The 22621-nt window shown below is 41.1% G+C and overlaps 1 protein-coding gene across 7 annotated transcripts in view; it reads left to right on the forward strand.

The window, feature by feature from the left end:
• Nucleotides 1-19843, forward strand: part of LOC105706961 (intraflagellar transport protein 172 homolog) — a 34274-nt gene extending 14431 nt beyond the window's left edge. For 3 of the 7 annotated variants that reach the window (XR_010337899.1, XR_010337898.1, XR_010337904.1), the window contains exons 11-14: nt 13919-13961; nt 14656-14710; nt 14900-14995; nt 15330-19843. The gene's annotated coding sequence lies outside the window, so the exon portion shown is untranslated. Of the gene's footprint in view, nt 1-833; nt 1047-3489; nt 4481-13918; nt 13962-14655; nt 14711-14899; nt 14996-15329 lie in introns of those variants that run through there. The other 4 variants (XR_010337903.1, XM_064363923.1, XR_010337901.1 and 1 more) reach the window with 3 other exon arrangements.
• The last annotated feature ends 2778 nt before the right edge of the window (nt 19844-22621 follow it).

Raw genomic sequence — 22621 nt, forward strand, 5'->3', positions numbered from 1 at the left:
GTTTGTTACATAGGTATACACGTGCCATGGTGGTTTGCTGCACCCATGAATCCATCATGTACATTAGATATTTCTCCTAATGCTATTCCTCCCTTAGCCCCTCCATCCCCCTGACAGGCCCCAGTGTGTGATGGTCCCCTTCCTATGTCCATGTGTTCTCATTGTTCAATTCCCGCTTATGAGTTTGGCTTTCTGTTCTTGTGTTAGTTTGCTGAGAATGATGGTTTCCAGCTTCATCCATGTCTCTGCAAAGGACATGAACTCATCCTTTTTTATGACTGCATTGTATTCCATGGTGTATATGTGCCACATTTTCTTTATGCAGTCTATCATCGATGGCCATTTGAGTTGGTTCCAATTCTTTGCTATTGTGAACACTACAATAAACACACATGTGCATGTATCTTTGTAGTAGAATGATATATAATCCTTTGGGTATATACCCAGTAATGGGATTGCTGGATCAAATGGCATTTCTGGTTCTAGATCCTTGAGGAATCACCACACCGTCTTCCACAATGGTTGAACTAATTTACATTCCCACTAACAGTGTAAAAGCGTTCCTGTTTCTCCACATCCTCTCCAGCATCTGTTGTTTCCTTTTTAATGAGCACCATTGTAACTGGCATGAGATAGTATCTCATTGTGGTTTTGATTTGCATTTCTCTAAATACCAGTGATGATGAGCTTTTTTTCATATGCTTGTTGGCCGCTAGTTCTGCCTATTCTTGAACCTTGCAAAAAATAGAATCATACAGTATATGTTCTTGTGTGTCTGACTTCTTTTGCTAAACATAATGTGTTTGAGATTCACACTTTTTTTTTTTCCCAAGACAGAGTCTTGCTCCATCACCCAGGCTGAAGCGCAATGGTACAATCTCGGCTCACTGCATCTTCCACCTCCCAGATTCAAACCATTCTCCTGGCTCAGGCTACCAAGTAGCTGGGATTACAGGCATGCGCCACCATGCCCAGATAATTTTTGTATGTTGAGTAGAGATGAAGTTCCACCATGTTAGCCAGGCTGGTCTTGAACTCTTGACCTCAGGTGATCCACCCCCCTCGGCCTCCCAAAGTGCTGAGATTATAGGTGTGAGCCACTGTGCCCAGCCCATCTTTTTCATTTTAGTCACTCTGGTGAGTCTGTGTGGTATTGCACTGTGGTTTTAATGTGCATTTACCTAATGACTAATATTAGTGTGCAGTTTCTCATGTTTATTGGTCATTTGGAAATTCTCTTTTGTGAACTGCCTGTTCAAGTCTTTTGCACATTTTTAATAATTGAGTTATCAGTGTTTCTTTTACTTAACTGATTTGTAGGAATTCTTTGAATACTATGGACATGAATCCTTTGCCAGATACTGGTATTTAAAATAAATTCTACCACTTTATGACTCACTTTTTTATTTACAGTGGTGTCTTAATGACCAAAAGTTCTAAATTTTAATGAAATTCAATTTATGAAGTTTTGTTGTTAAGATTAGTGTTCCCCTCCCTACCCCCACCCCCACCCCCAGTGTAAGAAATCTTTGCTTACCAAGACCTGGAAGCAACCCAAATGCCCATCAGTGATAGACTGGACTAAGAAAATGTGGCACATACACACCATGGAATATTATGCAGCCATAAAAAACGATGTTTGTGTCCTTTGTAGAGACATGGATGAATCTAGAAACCATCATTCTCAGCAAACTGACACAAGAACAGAAAACCAAACACCACCTGTTTTCACTCATAGGCGGTTGATGAACATGAGAACACTTGGGCACAGGGAAGAGAACAACACTCACTGGGCTAGGTGGGGGGTTGGAGGGGAGGGGAGGAATAGTGGGGGGAGGCGGGGAGGAAGGGGAGGGATAACACTGGCAGAAATGCCCGATGTAGGCAATGGGGTTGGGGGTGGGGCAGGGGGATGGAGACAGCAAACCACCATGATGTATGTACCTGTGCAACAATCCTGCAGGATGCAGGATGTGCACATGTACACCAGAGCCCAAAATACAATAAAAAAAAAAGAAATCTTTGCTTACCACTAGGCCATGAAGATACCCTTCTGTATTTCTTCTAGAAGCCTTATTTTTTATCTCTTTCACATTTAGATCTATGAACCATCTCAAATTATTTTTGTGTATGGTGAGGGGTCAACACTGCCCTCCTCCCCATGTAGATATCTAATTCTTCCAGTAGGGCAGGAACTGGGGTAAAAATGAGTGAGGTACTCACCTTGAACACAAACTGTAAGGAGCACCGAAAACATAATAATCGAGATATTTAGTGAAACATTCTTGGCTGGGCACAGTGGCTCATGCCTGTAATCCCAGCACTTTGGGAGGCCAGGATGGGCAGACCATGAGTTCAGGTGATTGAGACCATCCTGACCAGCATGGTGAAATCCCGTTTCTACTAAAAATACAAAAATTAGCCAGGGGTTGGGGGGCGGTGGCGCGTGCCTGTAATGCCAGCTACTTGGGTGGCTGAGGCGGGAGAATTGCTTGAACCTGGGAGTCAGAGGTTGCAGTCAGCCGTCATTGCACCACTGCACTTCAGTCTGGTGACAGAGTGAGACTCCATCACACACACACACACAAAAAAAAAAATAGTTAAATGCAATACCATTATCATGCCAAAAAATTTAATAGTAATTTTGTAATACCATCAAATAGCCTTCACCATTCACATTCCAATTATCACCTGGGTGCGGTAGCTCACAACTGTAATCCCAGCACTTTGGGAGATGGAGGCAGGAGAAATGCTTGAGGTCAAGAGTTGGAGATCAGCCTGGTCAACATAGTGAAACCCTGTTTAAATTAATTTAATTTGAAACAATACAAAAATTAGCTGGGTGTGGTGGTGTGTGCTTGTGGTCCCAGCTACTAGGAAGGCTGAGGTGGGAGGATCACTTGAGCCTGAAGGGAAGAGGTTGCAGTGAGCCTAGACTGCTCCACAGTACTCCAGCTTGGGTGATGGAGCCAGACATTGTTTCAAAAAAAAAAAAAATCTAATTGTCTCTTAAGTGTTATGAATTATTATTTACAGTCTGTTTGTTTAATCAAAGATCACAGATTGAAATGGATTTGTGTCTCTTAACTGTCTTCTAATCTGTAAATTCTCAATCTTCATTCCTTTCTTTTATTTTATCCATTTATATGTTGAAGAAATGGGGCCAGGCATGGTGGTTCACACCTGTAATCCCAGCACTTTGAGAGGCTGAGGCGGGTGGATCACTTGAGGTCAGGAGTTCGAGACCAACCTGGCCAACATGGTGAAACCCTGTCTGTACTAAAAATACAAAAAATTAGCCAGACGTGGTGGCATGTGCCTGTAATCTCAGCTACTTGGGAGGCTGAGCCAGGAGAATTGCTTGAACCCAGGAGGCAGAGGTTGCAGTGAGCTGAGGTTGTGCTACTACTGCACTCCAACCTGGGCAGTGGAGCAAGACTTCATCTCCAAAAATAAAAAATAAAATGAATAATTTTTTTTTTTTTGTAGAGTTGGAGTCTCACTATATTGCCCTGACTGGTCTTGAATTTCTGGCTTCAAGCAATCCTCCAACCTTGGCCTTTCAAAGTGCTGGGATTACAGGCATGAGCCACCATACTCAGCCTACATGTTATTTTGTAAATGATCCTGATTCCTGAAAACACAATAGATTTTTCTATATTGACTTTCTACCTAGAGATTTTGCTAAATTTACTTATCAATTCTAATTATCTATCTGTAGATGTTTTTAGATATTCTACACAATTATATTGTCTGTAAATAATAATTTTATTTCTTCCTTTCTCATTCTTATACCTTTTCTTTTTCTTGTTTTATTGCATTGACTAGGACCACCTGTATAATGTTCAATGGAGATGGTATACTGGGGATTCTTATTTTTTTTTTTATGTAGAGGAAAGTTTTCAAGACTTTACCATTTATGTTTAATGTTTGCTATATGTTTTTTGCAAATACTCTAACAAACTAAGGAAATTCCCTTTTATTTCCAGTCTGCAAATAGTTTTAGTATAAATGGGTGTTAACTTTTTTTTTTTTTTTTGAGACAGAGTCTCACTCTGTTCCGGGGCTGGAGTGCAGTGGCGTGATCTTGACTCACTGCAACCTCTGCCTCCTGGGTTCAAGCGATTCTTGTGCCTCATCCTCCTGAGTATCTGGGATTTCAGGCAAGCACCACCACCCCTGGCAATTTTTGTATTTTCAGTAGAGATGGGGTTTCATCATTTTGGCTAAGCTGGTCTCAAACAGCTGACCTCAGGTGATCTGCCCTCCTTGACATCCCAAAGTGCTGAGATTACAAGCGTGAGCCACTGTGCCTGGCCAGGTGATAAATTTTATCAAGTGATTTTCATGTCTCTATGTGAGATGGTTATATGGTTTTCTTGTTTATTCTATCAATGTGCTGAATTACACAGAGTTTTGAAAATAAAACAACTGTGAATTCTTGGAATAAATATAACATGTTCATGATGCTTTTGTTTGCTTTCTTTCTTTCTTTCTTTTTTTTTTTTTTGAGATGAAGTCTCACTTTGTGACCCAGGCTGGAGTGCAGTGGTAGAATCTCGGCTCACTGCAACCTCCGTCTCCTGGGATCAAGTGATTCTTCTGACTTAGCCTTCCTAGTAGCTGGGACTACAGGTGCTTGCCACCAGACTCAGCTAATTTTTTGTATTTGTAATAGAGACAGGGTTTCATCATGTTGGACAGGTTGGTCTCGAACTCCTGACCTCAAGTGATCCACCTGCCTTGGTCTCCCAAAGTGCTGGGATTACAGGCATGAGCCACTGTGCCTGGTGGATGCTTTTCATATATTATTGGATTCACTTTGCTGATATTTTGTTTAGGACTTTTGTATCTATGTCCAGGAAAGAGATTGACTTATAATTTTTCTTTTAATATTGTCCTTATGAGATTTTAGAATCAAGGTTATCCCTGCCTCCTAACATAGAAGGAGAAGTAATTCCTCTTTGTCATCTCATTGGAATGAGAGACACCCCTAACACAAAATTCTAAAGGTTTTTGATATTTTATGCCAGGAACCTGGGACAAAACCAGAGTATTCTTTATTATAACAAACACATATATATGAGAGAAAGAGAGAGAGATATTACGAAATAGACTCACAAAATTGTCAGGGCTTAACAAATCAGAAATCCTTAGGGCATACCGGAAACTCATATAAGAGTTGATGTTCCAGTTTTCAGTCTAAAATCAGTCTAGGCTAGGCTAGAAACTCAGGCAAGGATTTCCCATTGCAATCTTGAGGCAGAATTCCTTCCTCTTCAGGAAACCTCAGTCACTGTTCTTAAGGCCTTCAACTGATTGGATGATGCCCACCCACATAATGGACATTAATCTGCCTTAGGGTGTACTAATTCTAAAGGTTAAGCACATCTGAAAACTACTTTCACAACAACACCTAAACTAGCTTTTGAACAAACCACTGGGCACATAGCCAAGTTGACATGAAATTAAGCATCATAATCCTATGTTTTCTTCTGAGAGTTTTATAGTTTTACAGCTCTTATATTTAGGTCTTAGCATCATTTTGAATTAATTTTTGTAGATGGTGTGAATTAAGAGTCCAACTTCATTGTTTTGCATGTGACTCTCTAGTTGTCCAAGCACCATTGGAAGAGACTGTTATTTTCCTATTGAATAGACTTGTTACCCTTATTGAAAATCAATTGATTTGTAGGTATAAGGATTTATTTCTAGATTCAATTTGATTTCATAGATCTATATGTTTATCCTTAGGCCAGTACCACACTGTTTTGATTACTACAGCTTTGTATGTTTTAAAATCAGGAAGTGTGAGTCCTCCAACTTTGATCTTTTTCCAAGATTATTTTGACTATTCAGAGACCCTTGTAATTCCATATGAATTTTATGACCAGCTTTTTCATTTCTGTCAAAAAGGCTATTGAGATTTTGATAGGGATTATTCTGACTCTGTAGATTGCTTTGGGGAATATTGCCATTTTAACAATATTAAATATTCCAATCCATGAACAAGGGATGTCTTTCCATTTATTTAGGTCTTCTTTAGTTTTTCAACAATGCTTTGTACCTTTCAGTGTACAATCTTACACCTCCTTGATTAAATTTATTCCTGAGTATTTTACTCTTATGGATGCTAAAAATGGAGTTGCTTTTATTAGCTCTAATAGGTTTCTTCTGGTTTCTTTCAAATATTCTGTATGTAAGATATGTCTTCTGTGGACACAGTTTTACTTATTCCTTTCTAATTTGGATGGCTTTCCTTTTTCTTGCCTGATTGCTGTGGTTAGAACTTCTGTACAATTTTAAACAGATGAGGCTTCACTGGGGCAGTGGTCCTGAATTCTAGACCCACTGGGGTGAAGGACCTGCTTTAGTGTTTCTACTGGGCAGGAGTTCCACCCCCAGGACTTTGCCAGGCCCACACAGCTTTGGGTAGAGGTTGTCTAACCTGTTGAAAGTGAGGCAATGGTCCCCCTTTTCAAAACTGAGGTGGCAGCCCCGATGATCTCTGAATTGCCTTCCAGGTTACTCTTCCCTTGTCTTGAAGAATAGTGTATGTTTGTGGCTGAAGAGCTCTACGGTCCTGAACTGTAAAATTCCTGAAGACCAACAGCTTTTCCTCATTCTCTCCCATCTCCTGCTTCTTCAGTTCAACCTGGCACTTGTCCTGCTATGGTGACTAAGTCCATGTTTCACACATATACTGATCCCCTTATCAAAGGGTCACTTGGCCACACCTTTAGTGTTCTCTTTGAATACATGTTCTTATTTTTTTATTTTTATTTTTTTGCAATATGAATAGGCTGATAATTTTTCAAATCCTTAAATTCTAGTTCTGTTTTGCTCAATAATTCCAACTTCAAGTCAATTCTCTCTTCTCACATTTTACTATAAACAGGAGAACCAAGGCACTTCTTCAAAATTTTACTTAGGAATCTCATTAGCTAAATATCCAATTTTATGATCCACAAGTTCTACTTTCCATAGAGCACTAGAACATGAACATAATTCAGCTAAGCTCTTCACTGCTTTACAAGGGTCACCATTTCTGTTTCCAATCATATGTTCCTTATTTTCCCTGAGACCTTGTCAGAATGGCCTTTACTGTGCATATTTCTACCAACATTCTGTTTGTGATTGCTTAGATATTCTCTAAAAAGATGGAAGCTTTCTCTACAACTCTCCTCTTTTCTTCCTGAGCCCTCAGCAGCATCACCCTTAATAGTTCATTGATGGCAACGTAGGTTTTTTCTAGCATGCATCTCAAAACGCTTCCACCCTCTACTGATTACGCATTTTTTGGTGTATGTTGCAGCAGTACCCTCACTTCTGGGTATCAATTTCTATCTTAGTCCATTCAGGTTTCTATAATAAAATGTCATAAACTGGGTGGCTTATAAACAACAGAAACTTCTTTCTCACAGCTCTGGAGGCTGGGAAGTCCAAGATTGGGGTGCCAGCATGGTCAGATTCTGGTGAGGTACTTCTTCTGGGTTGCAGATTGCCAACTTCTCACTGTGTTTTTATGTGGTGGAAAGAGTAGGAACTATCTCTGGAGTATTTTTTTTTTTTTTTTTTTTTTTTGAGACAGATCTCTCTCTGTTGCCCAGGCTGGAGTGCAGTGACATGATCTCAGTTCACTGTAACCACCTCCTCCTAGGTTCAAGCAATTCTCATGCTTCAGCCACTTGAATAGCTGGGATTACAGGCATGTCCCACCACACCTGGCTAATTTTTGTATTTTCAGTAGAGACAGGGTTTTGCCATGTTGGCCAGGCTGGTCTCAAACTCCTGGCCTTAAGTGATCCACCCGCCTCAGCTTCCCAAAGTTCTGGAGTTACAGGTGTGAGCCACCGTGCTCAGTCCTCTGGAGAATTTTTTGTAAGAACACTAATTCCATTCAAGAGGGAAACCCCTTATGACCTAATCACTTCCCAAAGGCCCCATCTACTAATACATTTCATTGAGGGTGAGGATTTAAACAAATGAAATCTGGGGAGGACATAAACATTGGGTCTGTTGCAATGTCCTTTATCATACTAAGGAAGACTCCTTCTATTCCTATTTGGTTATGTTTTTTATCATAAATCACTGTTGGATTATGTCAAATGCTTTTTTCTATATCGATTTATATGATCATGTGAGTTTTTTGCTTCTTTAAGTTATTAATGTGGTATATTACAATGATTTATTTTCTTTTTTTTTTTTTTTTTTGAGACGGAGTTTCGCTCTTGTTACCCAGGCAGGAGTGCAATGGCGCGATCTCGGCTCACCGCAACCTCCGCCTCCTGGGTTCAGGCAATTCTCCTGCCTCAGCCTCCTGAGTAGCTGGGATTACAGGCACGCACCACCGTGCCCAGCTAATTTTTTTTTTGTATTAGTAGAGACGGGGTTTCACCATGTTGACCAGGATGGTCTCGATCTGTTGACCTCGTGATCCACCCGCCTCGGCCTCCCAAAGTGCTGGGATTACAGGCTTGAGCCACCGCGCCCGGCCATGATTTATTTTCTTATGTTAAAAAACCTTTGCATTTTTGGGAAAAATCCTGTTTTCACTACTTCTATTCAACGTTGCTTTGAAAGTTCTAGGCAGACCAATTAGGCATACTGTGAATAGTTTGCTTTTCTTTGACTGAAAATTTCCCTATTTCACCTTATATTTTGAAGGGTAGTTTCGCTAAGTATAAAAGTCTAAGAGCCGTGTGCTATGGTTCATGCCTATAATCCCAGCACTTCAAGAAGCCAAGACAGAGGGATCATTTGAGGCCAGCAGTTTGAGACCAGCTTGGGAAACATACTAAGATCCCATCTCTCCAAAAACCAAAAACAAACAAAAAAAAAAAAAAAAAAAAAAAGGCTGGGTGTGGTGGTATGCACCTGTAGTCCTAGCTACTCAGGAGCCTGAGACAGGATGATTGCTTGAGCCCAAGAGTTTGAGGTTACACTGAGCTATGATTATGCCACTGCACTGCAACTTGGGCAACAGAGAGAGACCTGGTCTCTAAAAGGAAAAAAAAAAAATCTAGGTAGGCAGTTATTTTATTTTAGCACATTAAAGGATGTTATTCTATTGTTTTCTGGCCTCCAATATTCCTAAAAGATATAAAGCGTTCATCTTATTCTTCCTTTGAATATAATGTGTCTTTTAATTTTGCCTGTTAAGATTCATTGTGTGGGTGTTCAGCATTCTGTAATGTACTTAAGTTTAGGTTTTCTTTGTCTTTGTGCTGCTTCATAACACTTCTCGCATCTAATGCTTTCTCAGTTTTGGAAAGCTCTTAACTATTCCCTTAAAAAAAATAGACTACATTTTAAAGCCATTTTTAGGTTCACAGCAAAATTGAGCAGAAAGTACAGAGAGTTACCATATACTCCCTGACTTTTAGCTTTCAAATACTGTTTCTGCTCGCCTTTCTGTCTGGGACTCCTATTCTGTCTCCCTTTCCTTCTGGGACTCCTATTACTCTGTCCCATATGTCTATTGGCTCTTATATCTATTTTCTTTCCATGCTTCATTATGGATATTTTCTCCAGACATTTCTTCAGTTGTATCTAATCTGTACCCCTTTCTGAGTTCTTTATTTCTTCTCTTCTGCAATTTCCATTAGATTTTTTATTTTTTAGTTCTTGGCCAAAATTATCCATCTTGTCATCTAATTTCTTGTATATTTAAAGCACATATATTTAAAAAATCATGTTTTGTTACTCTAATATCTGGATTGCCTATGAATTTGTTTTTATTCCCCAGGTTTATCTCTTAGTCTTCAATCATTCAGTCTTGTCTTCTAGTAAGCATAGCAATTTTTGATTTAATACCAGAGAGTTTATATATAAATTTGAAGAGAAAAATTCAAGGTTCTGGATAAAGTTACTTTCCTCCAGAGAGTAGAGCTATTTTAGCTTCTGGCAGTCATTTAGATTAGGAATCATCTCAATCCAATAAAGGATTGAATTTATCAGAGGCTGAGATTCCATTTTTGAGCCTGGTTTATTTCAGGTTTATTTTTACTCCTAATTATAGCCCTTTGGGGTCCCAACTGAAAGCCTGCGATATTAGGGCCCTCAATTCATTTTTTTCTTCATCTATCCCCATAAAACTGTGAAATTTCAATTTAGCTGGACTTACTTACCTCCACTTCCTTTTTCTCTGGGATCTTGGCTCCTCTGGTTTTTGATCCCTTGATATGTCTCTAGTGACTTTAAATAGATATTTTCAAACAGATATTTGTCCAACTTTTCCTGTTGTTTAATTTGAAGGGTTCAAACCACTACTATAAATTGAAATCTCAAACTGGTGCTTTTTTTCTTTCCATTTTTTCCCTTCTACTAGTTTGGAAGTTATGAACTCTGTTTCTATTCTTTTAGTGGTTACTCATCAGAATTAAATATGTGTACATATCCATTCTTTATTCAGAAATATTTTATCAATGATAAGTCCATCCATTTCAGTACTTTGCATTCTTATTAATTTCTGGAAGTAAGATTTGATTCTTTTTTCAAATCTGCTAGATCACTTTTTATGGGCTTCTGTTTCTAACAAATTTATTTATACTTGTATTTTATTTCTTTAAATATAATATGCATAGGGGTTTTCTAATCTACATCTGATAATTCCAATACCTGACATCTTTGCAGGTTTGTTTCTGTGCTTGTGCTTATTTTTTTAATAGTTAACATTTCTGAAATTGGGGTACGTCTTACAATTGATGGTACTTAATAATTTAATTAACTGGTTTTTTTCATTCTACTAGCATATAAATTGATGGTATATTTTATAATCAGTAGCATCTTAAATTTAATAAAATAGAATATTTGTGGGGATTTTGAAGCCTAAGATAAAGATTTTCCTCAGAGAGTATTTCATTTACTTTTGACTCTGGCACCACCAGTCCAGGAGCATTTTAAATTCATGGCTTGAAGAGTTTTTGGGACAACTCAGATAATGTGAACTTGAGCTGCCAAATATACAGAAGTGAGCCTTAGTTATGGCTTCCCAGAGACTTCACCCCAGACCCCTGAACTTCTCAGTGTGAAAGCAACTTTCTTTGCAGTTGCCTGAGATTAGGAGTGAGTGGTAGATTTGTGAGTTTGAGGTTCCATTTTAATGTGGGAGGGTGTTCTACTGGATTAAAAAAATTTTGAGAGGCCGGGCATGGTGGCTCACACCTGTAATCCCAGCACTCTGAGAGACTGAGGTGGGCAGATCACTTGAGGTCAGGAGTTTGAGACTAGCCTGGCCAACATGGTAAAACCCCATCTCTACAAAAAGTACAAAAATTAGCGGGGCATGATGGTGCATGCCTGTAATCCCAGCTTATCTGGGAGGCTGAGGCATGTGAATCGCTTGACCCCGGGAGGCAGAGGTTGCTATGAACTTAGATTGAGCCATTTCACTCCAGCCTGTGTGACAGAGGGAAACTCTATCTCAAAAAAAAATTTTTTTTTTTTAAATTTGAGACATACTAATGTATACATTTGTGGGGTATAATGTGATGGTTTGCTGCATGTTTACATTGTGGATTGACTAAATCAAGTGAATTAACATATCCATCTCACTTATCTGTTTTGTGTGTGATGGAAACATTTAAATTCTTCTCTTTTAGCAATTATGCCTATGGTTTATTTTTCTGAAGTTTGTCTTAAGGAGTTCTCTGCTTTAGGTCACAACAATTTTCTCCTACCTTTTTTTCTATGTTCCAGTCTTACATTTCACATTTTAGTTTTTAATATACTTGGAGTCTACCTCTATATGTGGTATTAGGAAGTGATCCAATTTTATTTTTCTCTATAGTGAGCCAGTTTTCCCATAACCATTTATTTTTTTTTCTTTTTCTTTTTCTTTTTTTTTAACATAGAGGTGGGGTTTCACCATGTTGGTCAGGTTGGTCTCGAACTCCTGACCTCGTGATCCTCACACCTCGACCTTCCAAAGTGCTGGGATTACAGGCGTGAGCCACTGTACCCAGCCTTTTTTTTTTTTTTAAGACACGGTTTCACTCTTTCAGTCAGGTTGGAGTGCAATGATACCATCTCAGCTCACTGCAACCTCCACCTCCCAGGCTCAAGTGACCCTCCCACCTAAGCCTCCTGAGTAGCTGGGACCACAGGCGTGTGCTACCACGCCTGGCTAATTTTTTGTATTTTTTTGTAGAGATGGGGTTTCCCCATATTGCCCAGGCTGGTCTGGAACTCCTGAGCTCAAACAATCTGCCCGCCTTGGCCTCCCAAAGTGCTGGGATTATAGGCGTGAGTCGCTGTGCCCGGCTCTCATCACCGTTTGCTAAACAATCATTTTCCCATTGATTTATGGAACTCCCTTTATTATAAAAATTTGCCATGTGTACATAAGTTTGTCTCTGAGCTCTCTATCTGTTCCATTGGTCTATTTGTTCCTGTTTTTATTTCCTACAGCTTTGTCTTAGTGTTTCGTGTGTTTGCTGTTTGGTACAGCAAGTCACTCCTTTGCTCTTCTTTTTAAGGTTGATTTAGCTATTAGTAGACCTTTATTTTGTCATATTAATTTTAGAGCATTTAACAAGTTCTTGAAACATTCCAAATAAAATATGAATTGGGAATGCATTAAAATATTATTTAAGCCTGAGCAACATAATGAGAGCTTGTCTCTACAAAAAATAAAAATAAAAATAAAAAACATTAGCCAGGTGTGGGGTCATGCACCCGTAGTCCCAGGTACTTGGGAGGCTGAGGCAGGAGAATTACTTGAGCCCAGGATGTCAAGGCTGTAGTGAATCATGCCACTGCACTCCAGCCTAGGCAATAGAGCAAGGCCCTGCCTCAATAAATAAAGAAAGAAAGAAACTAAAAAAAAATATGTCTATATACAGACACACACACACACACACACACACATATTATATATATATAATTTAATTTGGCTTGGTGTGGTGGCTCACGCCTGTAATCCTTGCACTTTGGGAGGCCAAGGCAGGTGGATTATGAGGTCAGGAGTTCAAGACCAGCTTGGCCAACATGGTGAAACCCTGTCTCTACTCAAAATACAAAAATTAGCCAGGTCTGGTGGTGCACACCTGTAGTCCCAGCTACTCAGGCAACTGAGGCAGAATTGCTTGAACCCAGGAAGCGAAGGTTGCAGTGAGCCAAGATCACACCACTGCACTCCAGCCTGGCTGACAGAGCAAGACTGTCTTAAAAAATAATAATAACTTGGGGAATAATGACATCTTTGTAATTTCAAGTTATTCCAACCAAGAACTTGGACTATCTCTCCATTTATTCTGATCATCTTCTATGTCTTTTATTAGCATTTTATAGTTTTCCACATGGAAGTCTTCCATATTCTTGGTTTACTTAACACCTTGCTACTTTTATCATTTGTTATTGCTATTGTGAAGACACAAAATAACACAATTTTGTGTCTCAAAAAAAAATTGTTTTATTTGAAATGGTAACAAATGTCATCACTGCCTTTAAAATGACCTGGAGCATTTTGCAAAAACCCTGGGAGTTTTCCAACTAAAGAATAAAATTAAAATTTTACCTTTAGGCATAACCTGGCTTCCATCTACCTTGAGGGCCCAGCATCTCCCACTACTTAGCAAAAGTGCACCTGACCTTCATGACATGCTGATCTCAGTGATGTTTCCGCTTGCCTGAAATACTTTTTCTTCACCTAAAAGTCTTGTGCTGATTCTTTAACTCCAGTACAAATGCAACTTCTTGAGTAATTCGTCCCTTCTGTCTTAGGAAGTTAATCACTATCCTCTATAGTCCCTGACATTTATGTTTGTTACAGTATTTATGTATGGTTATGGGTGCCAATTCTATCAATATCTGATACATGAGATGTATCAATATCTGATATCTAAAAGGTGAGATGTGCTGTCAATAAAGTCTCTAACCTAGAACATAATCTGATTTTCTTTTTGTGCTTCCCTAGACTTCAAAGCACCGTAGACGGAAAAAGATCCAGAAATTAACAGGTTAGAATGATTCTATCCTTTACTCTTCAGTTCCAGGTTAATGACAGACCAATTATGGGTCTGCCTTATGACTCTAGCCTTAAATAGCAGGTGGAGGGAGGTTGGAAAAGAGGGTGTAAATGGAAGAAGTGTGCTTCTTCTAGCATCTCCATGTCTAAAGAGATGTATGTCAATCTGTCATAAGATTAGAAAAAAAAAGAGCTGTATGTATGCAGCGCCATGGTTGCTTTCCTCATGCTTCCTCTCCTCAGCTCCTTTTGTTCAAATCCCAAGGTATTGGGGAGGAACCTTGGTGAGATTATAAAATGGACAAAGGGTAACTACCAAGAGTTTGGTGAGGGAAGTTTCCCTATCCTTTTTCCCCCACCATAGATACTGGATAGACTCCTTTGAAGGAAAAGATATGTATCATGGCCTCTCTTTCCCCTACTCCCACTGCTTATTACTATGATTATTCCTATTCTTCCCAATGTATATAGCTTACATCTACTGTAGGATGAAGGCAGCATGTATGATGGAAGCAGTGTAGCTTTTTGAAAAATGTTGAGATGGGTTAAGTCTGAGATCTACCACTAATCAGCTTCATGATCTTGGGCATAACTTCATCTTTATTTCCTTATTTGCAAAAAGAGGGTGTTGGATGAAATGATGTCGATAATCACGATGCTGATAGATTCTTCTCCTCTTCTCCCAGATCCACAGTGGGAAGAAACCCTCAGGATGGCTTGCACTGAAGCTAACCTGACATGGTGAGTAGCCTGTCTTCAGCCAATTCTACTGATAAACTCTGTGAAAGTTAGAAGTAAAGTACATGGTACCCTGTTTTACTTCCTTCACTATGATAGCTTTCTCTTTTCTAAGTTAAATCTCTCTTACTGTTTTCCTTACTGGTATTTTAACGAGACTTCAATTACATTGACATGCAGTGTTGCATCCAGTGTTTCAGAACTCCCTGGGGACTGGACCCAGGAATATATGCTCTGGTCAATGCAGCAGAGCCTTCAACAGATCTTCCGACACCTGGAAAGCATAAGGTCAGGCACTGTAGTTTCTGGGTGAGGACTGAAGGTGGTAGAGGTTTTAAAAAGGAGGAAGGAAGGGGAAGAAGGAGGGAGGGAGAGAGTTCATTTTGTCTGTGGAGGAAGTTCTGGGTTCCAACTGGTCAAAAGGTCATTTCTGGGTGGAATGGGAACAGTTTCCTCCCTTTGTCCTGGCAGAGGAATTCTTTCTATAAGTAACTGATGTTGGGGGAAGAAACTTTTTTTTCCCCAATTGTCCTTCAGGCCAAAAATATTTTGCATTTGAAATGGCCACATTTTTCTTTTTCCTATTTCAATGCAAACTGAAACATTTCTCTTTATTTCTTAGGTCAAGCCTTATGGAACAGGATTTGCCTGAACCACAGGATACAATTTCTTCCTCTACCTCCTCTGTTCTTGGGGCTCAGAAGACTGTTCGATGCTGTTGTGACTATAAGAAAGCAAGACATTCTACTGACCACAGCATCTCCTTTAGATCATCATGCAGTAACTCCAGTCTGTCTCATCTTCCTGTCTTTTTTGAAGGAACAACTTGGGAATATCAGAGCCATAGTTTACCTATTTCCCACAAAAGGCAGTCATCTGTGTTTGAGAACCAAGGCACAACCCTACCTCCTTTTCAGCTATCAGAGCCCCAGAAATCAAAAGTAACTCCTGTAGCACTGCTTCAAGGTATGGATTCTATGGGGATGATTAACAAATCACATCCACATACAGAATCAGTAGGAATGACTCCAACACCACAACATCAAGCCATAGAGTCAGTGAAGATGAACACATTATTGAACCATCAAGTCACAAAATCAGATAAGATGAATCTAAGGCCACAACGTGCAGTTATGGAAACTGGGGAAATGATGCCAGGGCCACAGCATAAAGTCATGGAATCAATTGGCATGACCTCAGGATCACAAAGTCAAGTCATGGAACAAGGAAAGACTATTCCAGGGCCAATATGTCAAGGCACAAAATCATCGGAAGTGATCTCAGCACCATTACATCAAGTCATGGATTATGTGAAAGTAACTCCAGTAGCACTATTACAAGCCATGGATTCCATGGGGATAATTCCACCAGCACAGCCACATGTTACAGAAGCTAGGGGTTTGACCCCAGGTTCACAGTTGCAGAAGGTAGAAGATCACAGTGGTAGAAGATCTGTTCATCTAGTCCTACCACCAGAGTTTCAAGATACAAACACTGTGGAGTTGACACTAAGACCACCAATGGAAGACACAAACTCTGCGGAGTTGGCCCCAAAGCTTCCAGGTGTAAAATCTGTGGAGTTGACTCCAGGTTCAAGAATTCAAGATTTTAAAACTGAGGAGTTGGTCTCAGGTCCACAGCTGCACGATATGAAAGCTGTGAAATTAAAATCTGGGCTAAAGATGCAAGGTGAGAAGTCTATAGCTTTTGCAACAGAGCCATTGCCTCAAGGGGTTAAATCTATGGAGATGCTTCAAAGGCCTCACCTACAAAGCATGAAACCTGAGGAACCGACTTCAGTCCCACAAATGCAAGATATGAAATTTGAGGAGATTACTCCATGTTTAAAGCTTCAAAGTTTAAAATCTATAAAGGAGACTCAAGATCCACATTTGCAATGTGTAAAATCTGTAGCGTTTGCCCCAAGGCAGAAAAGACTGGTAGTACAATCTGTGAATGTAACCAGAGGACAAGAGTTTGAAGAAGTAAAACCTGTGGATTTAACCCTTGAGTCGGAACAGGATGGTCAGATATCTGTAAACTCACCAGAGCAGCAATGTGTGAATTTTGAGCAAGTAAAGAGAGGGTCTGAGTCAGAAGGTATAATGTCTTTGGAGTTAATTCCAGAGTCAAAATCTGAAGATATAAAATCTGTAGACCTCAAGTCTGACCTACAGTCAAAAGGTATAAAATCATCTGAATTGACTCCAGAACCAAATATGCAAGATGTAAAAGCTAAAGAGTTAAAACATGAACCACAGCTGCAAAGTCTGGACTCTCCCAAATTGACTCCAGGACCACAGCTGCACCAAGCGAAACTCTTGGGCTCCACTGCAAAGCCACAGCTTCAACCTGTGAAAATTGTGGAGTTAAACAAAGAGCCAGAGCTTGGAAGAATGAAATCTGTTCAGTGGATAACAAGACCTGAGTTCCAAGGTGTAAAATCTGTAGGATTAAATCTTGGGCCACAATCTCGAAGTGTCAAACCTTCAAAGTTGAAACTTGCCATGCACTTGGGAGATATGATAGCATCTAAATTGGTTCTAGCAACAAAACTTCAAGGTGCAAAACCTATGGAGTTTAACCTTGGGGCACAGTTGCAGTGTGTAAAAACCTCTGAGTTGTCTGCTGGACCACAACTACAAAAAGGGAAAATTTTTGCATCAGGCTCAAAGCCACAACTTCAAGGTTTGAAAACTGTGGAGTTAAACCAAGACTCACAGCTTGGAGGTGCAAAATCTGTGCAGTGGATACCAGGACCTGAGTTCCAAGATGTAAAAACTGGAGGGCTGAATCTTGTTTCACAATCTCGAGGTGTCAAATCTGCAGAGTTGAAATCCTCCATAGAGTCGGGAGATGTAAAATCATCTGAATTGATTCTAGGGCCAAAAATTCAAGGTGCAAAGCCTGTGGAGTTTAACTATGGGCCACAGTTGCAATTTGTGAAAACTCCTAAGTTGTCCCAAAGACCATGGTTGCCGAAAAGGAAAATTCTGGCATCGACCTCAGAGCCACAGCTTCAAGGAGTAAAATCTGTGCAGTTAAATCAAGACTCACAGCTTGAAAGCGTGAAATCTGTGCAGTGGGTACCAGTACCTGAGTTCCAAGGTATGAAATCTATGCTAAAATGTGGTTCACAGTCTCGAGCTGTCACACCTGTAGAATTGAAACCTTCAATACAATTAAGAGATGTCAAGTCATCTGAGCTGACTCCAAGGCCAAAGCTCCAAAGTGTACCACCTTTGACATCACTCCAGGAACATCAGTTGCCAGGGTTCAAAACAATTGATTTGAAATCTGGGTTACAGTTCAGAAGTGTGAAATCCTGTGGCCCAATTTCAACATCAAAGCTCCATGATATAAAATCTATGGCATTCAGATCTGGGCTTCATTTGCAAGACGTGAAATCTTCTGAGTTGACCCCAAGACCACAGCTGCACAAAGTGAAACCCTTAGAGGCATATCCAAGAACACGGCTGCAAGACGTGAAGTCTCTAGTGTTTACAAAAGAGCCACAGTTTTCAGGGGTGAAATCTGGAGTATTAAGCCAAGAGCTACAATTGCAAAGTGATAAAACTGCAGCGCTCCACTTCTTACTACACTTGAAAAGCACGAAATCATCAGAGTTGGCTCATCAAACAAAGCTTCTAGGTATGAAATCTAAGGAGTTTAGCTCTGGGCCACAATGGCAATGTATCAAATCTTCTAAGGTGAACCCTAAGACAAAGTCCCAAGACATGAAGTTTATAGAGTTAAACCCCAGCTCACAGTTGAAAAATATCCCACATTCTGATTTGACCATGAAGACCAAGATTCAAGGTGTCAAATCTACAGACTTCAAACCTGGGCCACAGTTGCAAGGGGTGAAACCTTCTGAGTCGATATCAAAGACAAAGCTTCAAGAAGTGAAATTAGTGGAATCCAACTCAGGCCCACAGTTGCAAGATTTAAAATCTTCTAGGTTGATCATGGGTATAAAGCTTCAAGACATTAAATCTATGAATTTCAGTTCTGGACCACATTTACAGAGTGTGAAATCTTCTGAAATGATTCCAGGGGTGAAGCCTCAGGATGTGAAATCTGTAGACTTCAAACCTAGTCCAAAGTTACAAAGTGAGAACTCTGATTTGACCCTGGGGAGGAAGTCTCCAGGTGTGAAATCTGTAGAGCTGGAATCAGGCCCACAGTTACAAGATATAAAATCTGATCTAATCATGGGTATAAAGCTTCAAGATGTAAAATCACGCTTTCAAGATATAAAATCTTCTGAGGTAATCTCAGGGACAAGGCTTCAAAGTATGAAATCAATGTATTTCAATTCTGGACAACAGATACAAGGTGAAAAATACTCTGAGTTGATTCAAGGAACAAACTATCAAGATGTAAAATCTGTAGAATACAACCGTGCTCCGAAGTTACAAGGTGTGACATCTTCTCAGTTAACCCTAGAGACAAAGCTTCAAGGTGGGGATTCTGTGGAGTTCAAGTCAGGCCCACAGTGGCAAGATATGAAATATTGTAACTCAATCAAGGGGACAGAGCTTCAAGATGTAAAATCTAAGGAGTTCAGTTCTGAATCACAATTGCAAGGCATGAAATCTTCTGAAGAGATCCCAGGGCCTGAGCGATGCCACTTTATAAGACAAAGCTGGGTCTCCAAAAATAAGTTGTAATAACTGCCCCATTCTCCTTGCAATAAATGCTGACTTTGGCTTATGTAAATAAAACTGCTAGTTTGCTCTGAAAAATGCCCACTAGGTGAAGCTATTTACCTTTTCTTATCAGTAACTGCCAGAATTGCTGGCCTTTGCTTATCAGAATAAGTGGCCCAAGCTAATTTCATTTTGGCTCCTGTGACTTGTAATAAGTAACTAAAATCTGTAATTTCCATCGCTACCCAGACAATGTGTAAACTAACATTAATCTTGATTTCTGTAAACCACTTAGGTAGCAATGGGAGTGACAATAAGTCCCCTAGCCCTTGGACTGTCCGGAGGCCCCCCAACCCCACCCCACACCTTCCCCCGGAGATGGCTTATGGGCACAAAAGGTCCTGTCACCCTCCCTACAGGGCCGTGGGTTAGAGAGACATGAGTCCTCCATGGTCGCAGGCAATAAAGGCCCTGCAATTTGGCATACTTTTGTTTTGGTGAATTATTTTAATCTCGCATTTCAATACAGCATCTGGAGGCCCCAGCGAGATCTTCTCTCATCACCAGACAAAAGCCATCTCAGAGTCTCACCTGGGCGGCCACTCCCGCCTAGGGGGCCTCTAGGGGAGGCACCCCCTGAGCTCTCCCAGGGCCCCAGAGCACCACCGAGGGGGGCAAAGCGACCGCCTGGTTGACATTCACCCGAAATTTATCAGGGTCCTAAAAACCTCCGGAGGTAAGTTTGGTCTGTGATCTGGCCTGGAATCTGGGAACTAGTTCAAGGGGGCGGCCTGAGTCAGGGGACTGGATGCAGTCATTGCAACTCTGACCAGGCAAGCCTCACCAAGATGTCACTTGATGTTTCTGGTGGCTGACAGCCTTCTGGTGGCTGGTGCAGGGGGTATCAGCCTTTTGGTAGCTGGCACAGTGGGTGTCAGCCTTCGGGTGGCTGGTGCAGTGGGTATCAGCCTTCTGGTAGCTGATATAGTGGGTATCAGCATTCAATTGTTTTCCATAACCTCTGTGTGAGTGAGAGAGTGAGTATATATATAAGTAGTCCCACGGCTGAAAAGCTACAGGGCTTGTGTGGGCCTTCACCCATGGTTCCATGGGGGCATCATAAGGCATAATGGTGATTCACCTCAGAGCTGTCCTACTCAGACTTCCATCCTGAGGTGACCAGGCCCAGGGATTATATGGGTACACCTTAGCCAAGATGCCCCTGAAACATTCCTCTGGGAACGTGGCCGGGCAGGCATCTGACTGGTCTCCCATCTGGGGGGGGGCATCTACCCCTTGTCTGTCACTCTTGTATGTGGTCCTGTCTTGTCTGTAAGTTTGTCAGTTTTATTAGACTCCTGCTAGCACACATACAATGGTTCAGGCCATCTTCCCTTGAGGTAGAGGATGTCTTACAGTGTTTGACAAACCACTGGATGCAGGGAACTTTTATTGATTACACCCCAGCAGAAATTACTCTCTTCTCTTTCTTCCTCATCTTCTTCTTCTATCACTGAGGCCTCACTCTTTCTTCTTTCACCATGTGGCAGATAGTCTTAACTCTAGTTGTCTTTATTCTCTTCTTTGTTATGGTCATTGTGGCCTGTAAATTCTCCCAGCCACCTCCACCAGGAAAAGAGTACTTTTGCCCGTGCTGGGTCTGATTCCATGTCAGGGAGGCAGCTGTGCCCTCGACACCTCGGAAGTAGTTTCTTTGGGGTCATAGGAAACAAAGTCCTAGATCAGGGTCTATGAGTGCTCTTTCTCAGGCTGGGGTGGAAAACTGGTAACTGCCTATTCTGCTAGCAAAGTATCCAATGTTATTATGGGCAGTGCCCAACGGTGCATCACAGAGAGGCATATTAGCACCATCCTGGATGTTGGGAGGTAGGAGTAGAGACTGATTGGCATTACTTCTGCACTCTCTACTGGGTGTGATGGGTCCAAAACACGCACCCAGTAGACCCCTTGGTCCACCTGTTTTGTTACTCCCTGACCTTTCCAAGGCAACTGGCCACTAGGATTTATAAAAGGGAGAATTATGCCCAAGCAGCGCTAAACCTCTATAGGGCTTATTCTCTCCAGTTGTGGTTTGCGGGGAGACAGACCGCCATCTTACCCTGGCCCTTACCCCCTGTTCCTTTGATTAGGACTAGAGACAGACACACTAATTCAATTGTCTGGTAGTTGCAGGACCTGGCTGCAGAGGCCCTGTTAAAACCTGCTTTAAAGAGGGTCAAATTTGAATTTGAGACTTTCCAAAATTGGCCATACCACAGAAAGAGAAAGACCCGAGTAATCATTAAGAAAAAGAAGAGGAGAGAGGAGAGGGGAAAGAAGACAGAGAGAGAGGAGGGAAAAGAGGAATTTAATGCTTTTTAGGGTCCCTGTGTCAAGGTGACCAAAAACCACAGGGGCAAGAAACTCACAGCCAGCCTAGCAGCTGTGAGCTCAGGACGGCTGTGAGCTCAGGGTGGCTGCAAGCACAAGGCGGCTACGAGCTCAACTTCAAACTGACACCAAAAGTGTTTTCTCCTTTCTCTGCCAACCACCAGCCCCGCCCGGCTATCAGGCAGGCCACACCACCTCAGGGGGCAGTATTTGTATCCAGAATATAACTCAAGGAAGCTTTCTGCCTGCTTTTTGGCCTGTTAAGCATAGTAGTTAAAGTATAGGGCCTGCAACTGCAAGGTTGCTGGGTCAAATCCTCAGTGGAGCCAGTCTAACAAAAAGGAAAAAGCCTCTTGAAAAATTCAAAAGCTGAAGGCTACAGGACTTTATGTTTAGCATAATTTGTCTTGCTTAAAATTGGCTCTCTACAACAGAACTTTTCCATCTAAATTGGCTTAAAACAAACAAACAAAAAAAAACCGAATAGTTAAAACAGGTTCCAGGACCCCGAGAAAGACCAAATGGGCTCATCACAGTCCCAACCATGCACCCCCCACTCCGATGCATGATGGCAAACTTTAAAACAGGGTTCTCTGGCCAGTATGGTGTTAAGCTAACCTACAGAGGCTTTGGACCCTCTGTGAGTTAGAGTGGCCAGCCTTTGGGGTAGGCTGGCCAGATATGGGCACATACGACCCCAAGATAACTCAGGCTGTCTGGGACATCGTGACAGGGTCCCCAGGCCACCCAGATCAATTTCCATACATTGATCAATGGCTGGAATTGATACAACACCTTCCTCCTTGGCTTGAAAAATGTATAAAATGGGCCAGACTTCAGGTTATGTTAGCAGGCCCAAAGAAGAGCCCCT

This window comes from Aotus nancymaae, unplaced genomic scaffold (assembly GCF_030222135.1).
Source record: "Aotus nancymaae isolate 86718 unplaced genomic scaffold, 86718_ANA_hifiasm-v0.15.2.pri h1tg000057l, whole genome shotgun sequence".
Lineage (NCBI taxonomy): Eukaryota > Metazoa > Chordata > Mammalia > Primates > Aotidae > Aotus > Aotus nancymaae.